The sequence below is a fragment of the Passer domesticus genome, chromosome 5, assembly GCF_036417665.1.
Source record: "Passer domesticus isolate bPasDom1 chromosome 5, bPasDom1.hap1, whole genome shotgun sequence".
Classification (NCBI taxonomy): domain Eukaryota; kingdom Metazoa; phylum Chordata; class Aves; order Passeriformes; family Passeridae; genus Passer; species Passer domesticus.
The window spans coordinates 34374122-34383166 of NC_087478.1; the positions used below are offsets into that span (position 1 = coordinate 34374122).

The 9045-nt window shown below is 39.9% G+C and overlaps 1 long non-coding RNA gene across 1 annotated transcript; it reads right to left on the minus strand.

The window, feature by feature from the left end:
* Positions 1-7461: 7461 nt before the first annotated feature.
* Positions 7462-8841, minus strand: LOC135301327 (uncharacterized). Its single transcript, XR_010363075.1, has 2 exons — positions 8557-8841; positions 7462-8109 (listed from the first exon to the last, which is right to left on the minus strand). It is a non-coding gene; the product is annotated as an uncharacterized LOC135301327 (long non-coding RNA).
* Between the last annotated feature and the right edge of the window lie 204 nt (positions 8842-9045).

A 9045-nucleotide genomic window follows, 5' to 3' on the forward strand; every position in this document is an offset into this window, starting at 1 on the left:
TTGTTTCCTGAAGTGAAGTGTACTTTCAGCGATTGAAGTGGACCTGGTCAGCTTTTTCATTATTTTTATGAGTTCATTTGAAAACCATCTTACCATAGTGAGAAGACATCTGATTTCATATTCATAGCAGCATGAAATGCTTTGATCTGTGATCACATGAACGAATGTGATCTGAGTGAACTCCTGTAGTTAGCATCTTCAAAGGCCATTATTTTGGAATTTTTTTTGTCATGTCTTAGTTATGATACTTGAGTTGCTTTTGAAATTTCCACTCATAAGTTTCCAGTACACAGAAAGATCTGAGCACACTTAAATTCTGAAAAGGACAGCACTTCAGGTGTATTGAGTGTAGCTTAGGCAAATATTGTTACATTTAACTACTCAGTAGCTGTAAACTGACAAGCTTTGGGAGAAGGTGGAGGTGGGAGTATGGGACACAGGGAAGAAATTGCAGAATGTGACAAACTGCCTGTGTGGGTCACTAAGAGCAGTTTCTGGGCTGACAAGGCAGCAGATGGACAGCCCCTGTCCAGGTGCTACTTGGAGAGACAAAAAAATGCAGGAAGTAAAAAGAAAAAGCTGGCATTAAGGGAAAACCAGGAAGTTGATCAATTTGAAATTGGAAAATAGGTTACTGCAGTTAACAAATTTAATTCCATTTTTTAAACACTTGAATTATTTAGCTTCAGAACCATCGATACCCCTCTTATATACCTCTGTCACTGATTTTGCATTAATAATTAAGTGGCATCAGTATTTCCACAGCACCAAAGCAAAATGCTCACAAACTTTTTAATTGAAGTGGTTACAATTGTGGCTTACAGGTCCTCATGCTTGGCTTGATTGGTGGATGTGATAGATGTTTAAGTAAAATTTGTACATAATTGCACGTGAGAAATCTTTAGCCAGGTCTCACCAGAATTGGTGCCATGATTGTTGAAGTACACTGGTATCAGAATCACCAGTATCTATTTTTTTTTATTTCTATTTTATTGTTACAGTTGTAGATTGTCTTGGGTCTGCACATGCTGCATTTGAGTGGTCCATAATTACCCAGTTTCCTGGGACAGCAAAATAAAGTGGTGTAAAAAACAGGCTGGTATTTCACCTGTCTTGGGTATTAAGGACAAGCTGATTCTGCAGATTTACTTTTTCTGACAGTAAAGGGCTGAAATGTCATGAAATTCTGTTGGTATTTTACAGAACCAACTTGAGCACTATTCACATTGCAATCCTTTAGGACCAGGTATCTCAGATTTGTAAGTAGGATTTGTTTTCCCTGCATTTCTTTAGTCCCCTTTTCTTTACACACAGCCTTTTCTTTACATTTGATTATCTAACATTTTAAATTGGCATTAAGTCACTTTTCTTCAAGCAAGAGTTAACCTGTTTTACAGGAAATTTATTCCCTTAAAGCTTTGTAGTTATGTAGGTATGCTTCTAGCTATTGCTATAACTGGATTATAATTTTTAATTTAAACACTGCTTCTGTTGGGGGATAAGGTGCAGCTCTGGGATACAATTATGTGCCTGTTGTAATGCAGAAATCAGAGAGTGTACATGAATTCACTCAGACTATGTGGATCCTTGCAGCACTCCCAAGCCTGCAGCCACCTTCAGTAAATATTAATGCCAATACCAAATGAGGATGAATACAGAAATGTGGAAACAAAGCTACTGAGAAATGGCATCTTGTACTTGTGTACTCCCAAGTCTGTAAAACTTGGTTCCAAGTGAAGAAATTCCATCAGGAATATTCAGTAGCCTCTCTACAACATTCATATAACAAAGTTAATTTTAATATCTTCCCACTACAACCACTAATTAAATCAGAATCACAGACCAGCCCAGGTTGGAAGGGACTTTTGAGAGATCATCTGTTCCAACCTTTTGTGAGAAAGGGATCTTTGGTGACATTATCTAGCAATAATCAATCTGTCCAATCACATTTTGAATATCTTTGATGATGGGTGCTCTACCACATCGTTATATGTTGGAGTTTTCCTTGAAACACAATAGGATGAATACACAGGAAAGTAGATGATTACCGTTATGATTTCTGATCAGGAAACATTTTGTGACTGACTGATGGTATGAAGCAAGTGTCATACACTATATCACTTTGAAAAATATCTTCATAATAAATGTATCCTCCTATAGCAAACCAACCAGCACCATTGCTTGCTCTGTGCTGTTCTGGGATTTGCCATTTTAGAGCTAGGACAAGTGTTTGCTAATCCAGTTGAGATTCAAGAAGTGAAGACTGGATTAACCGAAATGTGGAAGAACCAGCCTGACCTATGCTGAGGAAAGGAGAACAGCACTGGTATGGAAACAACTCCCTGTTTGCAGGGAGCTACCTGGCTGGACCTGCTGAGTCACCTGTGAAGCTTTGGATGACTTGTTTGCACCTCTCTTGTCTGGTGGCTGCTTTTTTGTGGCTTTGTTCAAACAAGCAGAGTTAAATACTGCAATGTGATCACTGTCCAAAATGGTTTAGAGGTTCAAACCCACGCCATTAACAAGGATGACAGTGGTTTAAAAAAACAGAATGCATCCTGCAATTAGCAGAAACATCAGTAGAAAGTAGTAAGAAGTTTTCTGGTGCTCATTTGTCAATACCCTTTAGTATCTTCAGTAACTATTTTTTAAGGTCTTTGCAGCTGCAGCCCTAGCTGCAAAGTTGGGAAAATAGAAGGACATCATAAAAAATTGTGCGACTGTGTTCTGATGTTTCTTGGCAAAGATCTCTTGCTGCGTTGGCTTATGCAGAGTTCAGCCCAGTACTAGAAAAGCAATGACTTCTGTCATCCTACTTTTTTTGTCACTTGCTTTCCTGATATTTCATTATTTCACTTGTTGACTTCCTAAGTCCTGAATTCATTCTGCTGTCAAAAGCTGCTATGATCAAATGGTGCCCCGAAGCAGCAGCAGTCTCAGTCTGCCTGAAACAGCCAAATGCCCTGGTTATGGTGCTCCCAACAGGTGTGTACATCATCTCATTCCATTAAATGTCTCATCCTGATATAATTTAAAATGAAAAAGTGAAAGGAGCTGATTCATAATTAATTGGGTTGAGAAGCATGAGTGTTATTTACCTCTGAATTCTGGAAACTGTCTTTTGCTAGGTGCCATAAGAAAACAAAGACATGGGTTTCAGCATCTGACATTGCACTTGGTGGTGTCTACTCAAGGAGTTCTTTAGAGTTTGAAGTTAAATGAACAATAATATTCTCGCATTGTTTGCCTGCAGATTTGAGTAATACACCACTTACATTCAAATTGGTTTGGTTTGGAGTAGATTAACAAATGTTTCACTTGGGTTCAGACCTCACCTGAAATAAGAATGTAATCTAGATGTTAAATTTATATGCCTTACCTTTTTCTTTCCTATCTCTAATGAAGAAAGTTTTTTTTTTAAACTATTTTGGGTTTTTTCCCCAGTGGCAAAAAAATGGATGCATACGTATCAGTCTGTGCCCATGTAATGAAGTCTGCAAGTCCAAAAATCATTCCTGCACATATGCTATTTTGGGATTTTTCTCCCTAGTTCTTTGTAATCATTAAAGGTCTTTTACAATTGTTAAATATCCTCTTGTGTTTGTTTTTCTGCCATTATTTGAAGAAAGCAGGTTGGGTTTAATTCCAGTTTCGTTTATCTCTTTCTCTGTTTTACCACCCCAACTCCTGGACTGGAGTCCACAGCTCCACTCTGATCCTGACTGTGAGTAAGAGGAACCACAGAACAACAACTCTTTTCATAGCAGCAGGTACAAACTCAGTGTCTACTGTTCTGGGCATGGCACAGGACTGATCTGTTTTGTGCAATTATTTTTCTTTGCTAGTGCAAATAGTCATATAAAACTGCTATTTGATGTCCTCTGGGACCTATAATGTGTCCCTTTCCATCCTGGTTTTGGGAAAAGTGAAATGTAAACCCACAAAAACTGGCAGCTGGGGCTGAAAGTTGCCGAAATCTGAGCTCCACTTTTGCATTAAGGATTCTGAGGAGTGCTAAGGTACCCTGATATATACGAGGGTTTAATGCAGAATCTACCTTAAGGTTAGAAGGCAGTTCTAAAAAAATCAGCTCAGAGTCTTCCCCAGAATCACAGCATCAGTGTGTGTGAGTCCATATCACACATCAGTCCTGTGTGAGGCCATATCAAGACACAACAGAGACAGATGCACACCAGGATTATTTTATTACTCTACCCAAGAGTACCTAGAATAGGTTTCTTCCCAATTTTTTTCAGACAGGAAAGCTCAAAAGCAGGAAAGTAACCTTGTGCTTTTCTATACAGAAAGTGTGACCAATATTTCTATCACTACAGCTCCCCACTTCTAACAACAAAATACAAACATTTTAACAGAAAATATTTGTCAAAGCAAAGCAGCAAGAAGATGTTGGTTTTAGGGGAAGAATTCTGCTGAAAGTAATATGCACTTGACCTTGATAAAGTCTTCTTTGCATTTTGTCTATCTGACTTTCTTGAAACTGGGTTACTTAGTGTAATTAAAAGAAGCACTGGCTTTAATTAGAAATTTCTAAGGGAAGAAGTTATGAATAAAGGAATAGGCTAGCTGATTCAATTCCATTTGTTCAGTCACAGAAAGGAAAGCACTTGCTTTAAGGGTTTACATGATCATCCTGGTGTCCAGTCACTTGTCCTTTACACAAAATTTTAAAATGCAGGACTGAGCAAGGGTGATAATTGACAATTGCTTTTTTGTTTACCTGCTCATCACCAGTGTCTGCTGAGCAAAACACTTCAAGGAACCCTTCACAAAGGAAAGTGTATGCAAATGCATATGTATTTTAAGAGTGCAGCAATATATTTTATATCAATGGTAGGAGTTGAATGATAATGTTTAAAAAATGGTTTATTAAGTCTTTTTCCTTGTTTTAAAGGCTACTTTAAATTGCTTCAATTTAAACCATACAGTGTAGTCTTAGGATTTCTCCATTAATTCCCATGAAGTATATGTTTAGAATACAAGTTTTCCTCTAAATTTTAGAAGTCTTAGTTAAAGGCCCTACATTTTAGTGAGATGTGGTTCTCATTTGGGCCATTAATAATTCTGCCTGTCTTTTTTCAGCAGTGAATATGATGAATACACTATCGAAAAAAATAAAATTATTTTATATTATTATTAGATGTGAGAGCTGGTAGAGATAGTCAATCTCCTGTGAACTAGGCCTGGGGACTGACTGCCTGAAATACAATCTGTATCTGGCCAAACTCATGTCACCAGGCTACCCAACACCCCTCAAACAAAGCTGTCAGAAAATAAGGAATTATTTGTTTCAATTGGTAATCGGTCATTAAAAACTTGTGATTCATTTTGAATCTGAATGTGTCTGTTTTTAGATTCCTGCTATTAGTTCTTTGCTTGTGCCTGTTCCTGCTACAGCACTGATGAGCTGACCAAAGTGAGCCCTTTGCTTTTCTCTGCCCTATTTTTAAACTGTGTGCCAAATTCCAATACAAGTTTTATCAGTACCATGCTCTGAGATTAAAAACTTCTTCATTACTTCCTCATTTCATATAGAGGAAATAAGGAAGGAATATATAGGAATTACCTCTGCCCTTTTGCTGCAGTCAGATACCTGCTAGGTTTTGAATATCTAATTTGTTACATTGACTATGAGGTAACACTTTTTTATTCCTTATAATGTTTCCACTTTTCATTTTCAGATGACAGCTTTTTATAAAGTTTTTGCTGGATACCCCATTCTTGTCACTGTTTATCACACTGACAATGCCATATCATTTCAAGTTTGATTAGCATTGATTTTATATGTACTTTACAGGCCATTTAGGAAACCCAAAAGGCCCTAAAGGAAACATCCGTTTTCAAAGACAACTGTCTCACCAATAACTACTCTGAACTGCTCATCCAGTTCTTGATGCCATTAATTTGTCTTTCATGCATCAAAAAATAATTTTTTTCCCATTGTTAGCATGTGGGTACTAAGTCAAGCTCCTGAAAAAATTAGTACAGCTATGGCCTTACCTTTGAACAGCCAAAGACTGTAATGTCATCTTAGGTTTCTCTGATGAGACCTATTTTTCCATTAGATTTTGTTGACTGGCACACATAACATTCGAATGCTTCATTTAATTATTAGTCTTTCTTTTGTGTCATTACTTTTCTTTATGTCATCATCTGCTCCTCCCCCCAGCTGAAGGTGTGACTGCCATGGTGAAGATGGGTGTACCAGGGCTTTTGTGTGTGCAGAAGGCTGTGCAAGCCTTTGGCAATTACCATTGCCAAAGAGCAGGTCTGTGGACAGGCTGTTGCTGTTACACAGATGAGGATTTGGATGAAGATGTATAGGTGATTAAGCAATCCTTCCATGATTCCAAACAGGCCCGTTTTGCTCACAGCAGCTCATGTCTATCCTCTCCTCACTGCTTAGCTGTAGCTCAGTAACACTGAAATTGGTAGATTTTAGGATGTCCCTGAGGAACCCTTTTGGCACCCACGCTTCCTTTCTGTGTTCCCATTCCTTTACAGAAGCTCTTGGAAAATCTGCTGGCTTATCAGCCAGTAAATGGAAACTTTCCTTTTACTATTACTGCTGTGGCCCACAGTCAGCACACTGCAAGACCTTGTTTGCACTTCTCTCCCACCCTGAGCAGTCTGAGGAAGCCTGAAGTGCCACTGATGTCCCCATCCCTGCTGTACCACACAGCAGCAAGTTATTCTGGTGCAAAGTTCCATTCTTTATATATCCCACAAAGTGAATACAGCCCTGTGGGTTTTCTTGAACCTGCCTGCTTATTAAGTTCATTTTAAGGGGGTTTTTGTTGTTATTATTGGGTTTGGTTTTTTTCCCCTTTCTGATTTCTTGCTTTTTTTGACATCTTGTACTCTTATGGACATTGATCTTATACAACTGTACATTATTTGGCTTTTGTAATATGATTATTTTCCAAGGAAATCCAATAAATTCAGAACATTGTTCTTCAAGTATATCAAATTATGCTCAGAAATATTCTCCAAAGGAAAAAATGGAAGAAAAGACTGACATTACCTGCAAATCAACTCCTACCCTTATAATATTCAATACATAATGGTCCCAGAAATGAGTTGTGTGTTGGGAGCTTGGGAAGGGCTGTTTATGCTGTTATAGGTCTGACCACCTTAAGTATTTCCACTGACAGCTACTGCACACACTTAAGTTCACAGTGGAATTAACACATTTAATATTTTTGTAAGGAGATCTAATAATGCAAGCTGAAAGAAGAACATTATTTTCACTTTTAGAGATGACACCACCTGTGAATTAAAACACTTGAGTAGTATTATGAGAAATGTTCAAAGGTCCTGGCAATGGATACAGCAGTACAACTTGTAATAATAATAAATATTATTACAAGTTGTAATAAATAATAATTTATAAATTATTATTTAATAAAATACAGAGTATTGTAGTATCTTCGTGAAATATAAAATACATCTTGAAAGGCATTTCTCATGCAGATGTGTTCAGCAACACAGATAACACAGGAGGTCTGTTACAAGTGTTTTTAGGAAGCTGTGTAAAAAGGGGAAGCAAAATAAATTGAAGGTAAAAGAGTCATTCTCTTCTCAAATTCTCTGAAACCAAATGAACACTTCCCAAATTAAATTTACACCATTAAAATAACTTGGTAACAGTCACAGATAGTTAAACCTACAGATTTTACCAAGTCCTATATGAGATTACAGTGAAATGTGACACTTCAGGCAGCTCTGACAGAATTTCTGTTCTCAGCCAGACCAGCCTTTTAGTTTTATTTAATACAAGTGACTGAAGTTTTGAAAGTACAGGACTTCTCATACAACAAAATCAGTAATCACAGAGAGGAGAACAGAAAGGATGGAACACTGTAGTTACTTGCAGCAGTCTACTGTCAGTGGGAAGCATCGTTTGACTCTGCACCATGGCAGAGGTTTCCTTTCCTCACCTCTGGAGGAAACAAAAACAATCCATTCTGTGTGAATGTAATGCTATTCAGCGACAAGGCTTCTTACTCCAGGAAATCCAGTCCTTGTTCTCCTGGATGCATCCTCTGCTCTTTCCTCTTTTCCTTCTCATACATCAGAGCATTATATTATCTGACAGAGAAAAAAGAAATTGCACTATGAAGCCTTTTCACAGCCACTATTTTTCTTGCCACTAAGTCATCACTAGAGAGAGGTTGTGCTGCAGTCCTTGGATCGGTTTGTGAGGATTGCTTTTAATTAAGGATAACACCCAGTTTTACAAGGCAGTTATCCAATTCCTGTGTACGAAACTCTGCTGGACTCCTGCAAGCGAGGAACGCGACCCGAGAACGTTTTCCTCGTGTCTTTTTCCTCACCTGCTCCCACATCCCTGTTTTAAAGTACTTTATCACGGACTTTTATTTTGCAAACATTTAGAGACTAGTGTAGCTTAGTTCACAGGAACGAAAGTGACACAAAACCCGTGCTGCTGTTTATTAGGGGCTATCGCTTTCCCCGGGGAGCGCTCGGCGGGTGCAGGAGGGAAGCTCAGCGCGGGATCCCGGGACAATTCCTCACCGGCGCAGGAGGGAAGCTCAGCGCGGGATCCAGGGACCATTCCCTACCGGCGCAGGAGGGAAGCTCAGCGCGGGATCCCGGGACAATTCCTCACCGGCGCAGGAGGGAAGCTCAGCGCGGGATCCAGGGACGATTCCTCACCGGCGCAGGAGGGAAGCTCAACGCGGGATCCCGGGACGATTCCTCACCGGCGCAGGAGGGAAGCTCAGCGCGGGATCCCGGGACGATTCCTCACCGGCGCAGGAGGGAAGCTCAGCGCGGGATCCAGGGACAATTCCCTACCGGCGCAGGAGGGAAGCTCAGCGCGGGATCCAGGGACGATTCCTCACCGGCGCAGGAGGGAAGCTCAACGCGGGATCCCGGGACGATTCCTCACCGGCGCAGGAGGGAAGCTCAACGCGGGATCCCGGGACGATTCCTCACCGGCGCAGGGCGCGCGCGAGATCCCGGCCTGGGCCCCGCCCCGATCAGGCCCCGCCCCCTGATCAG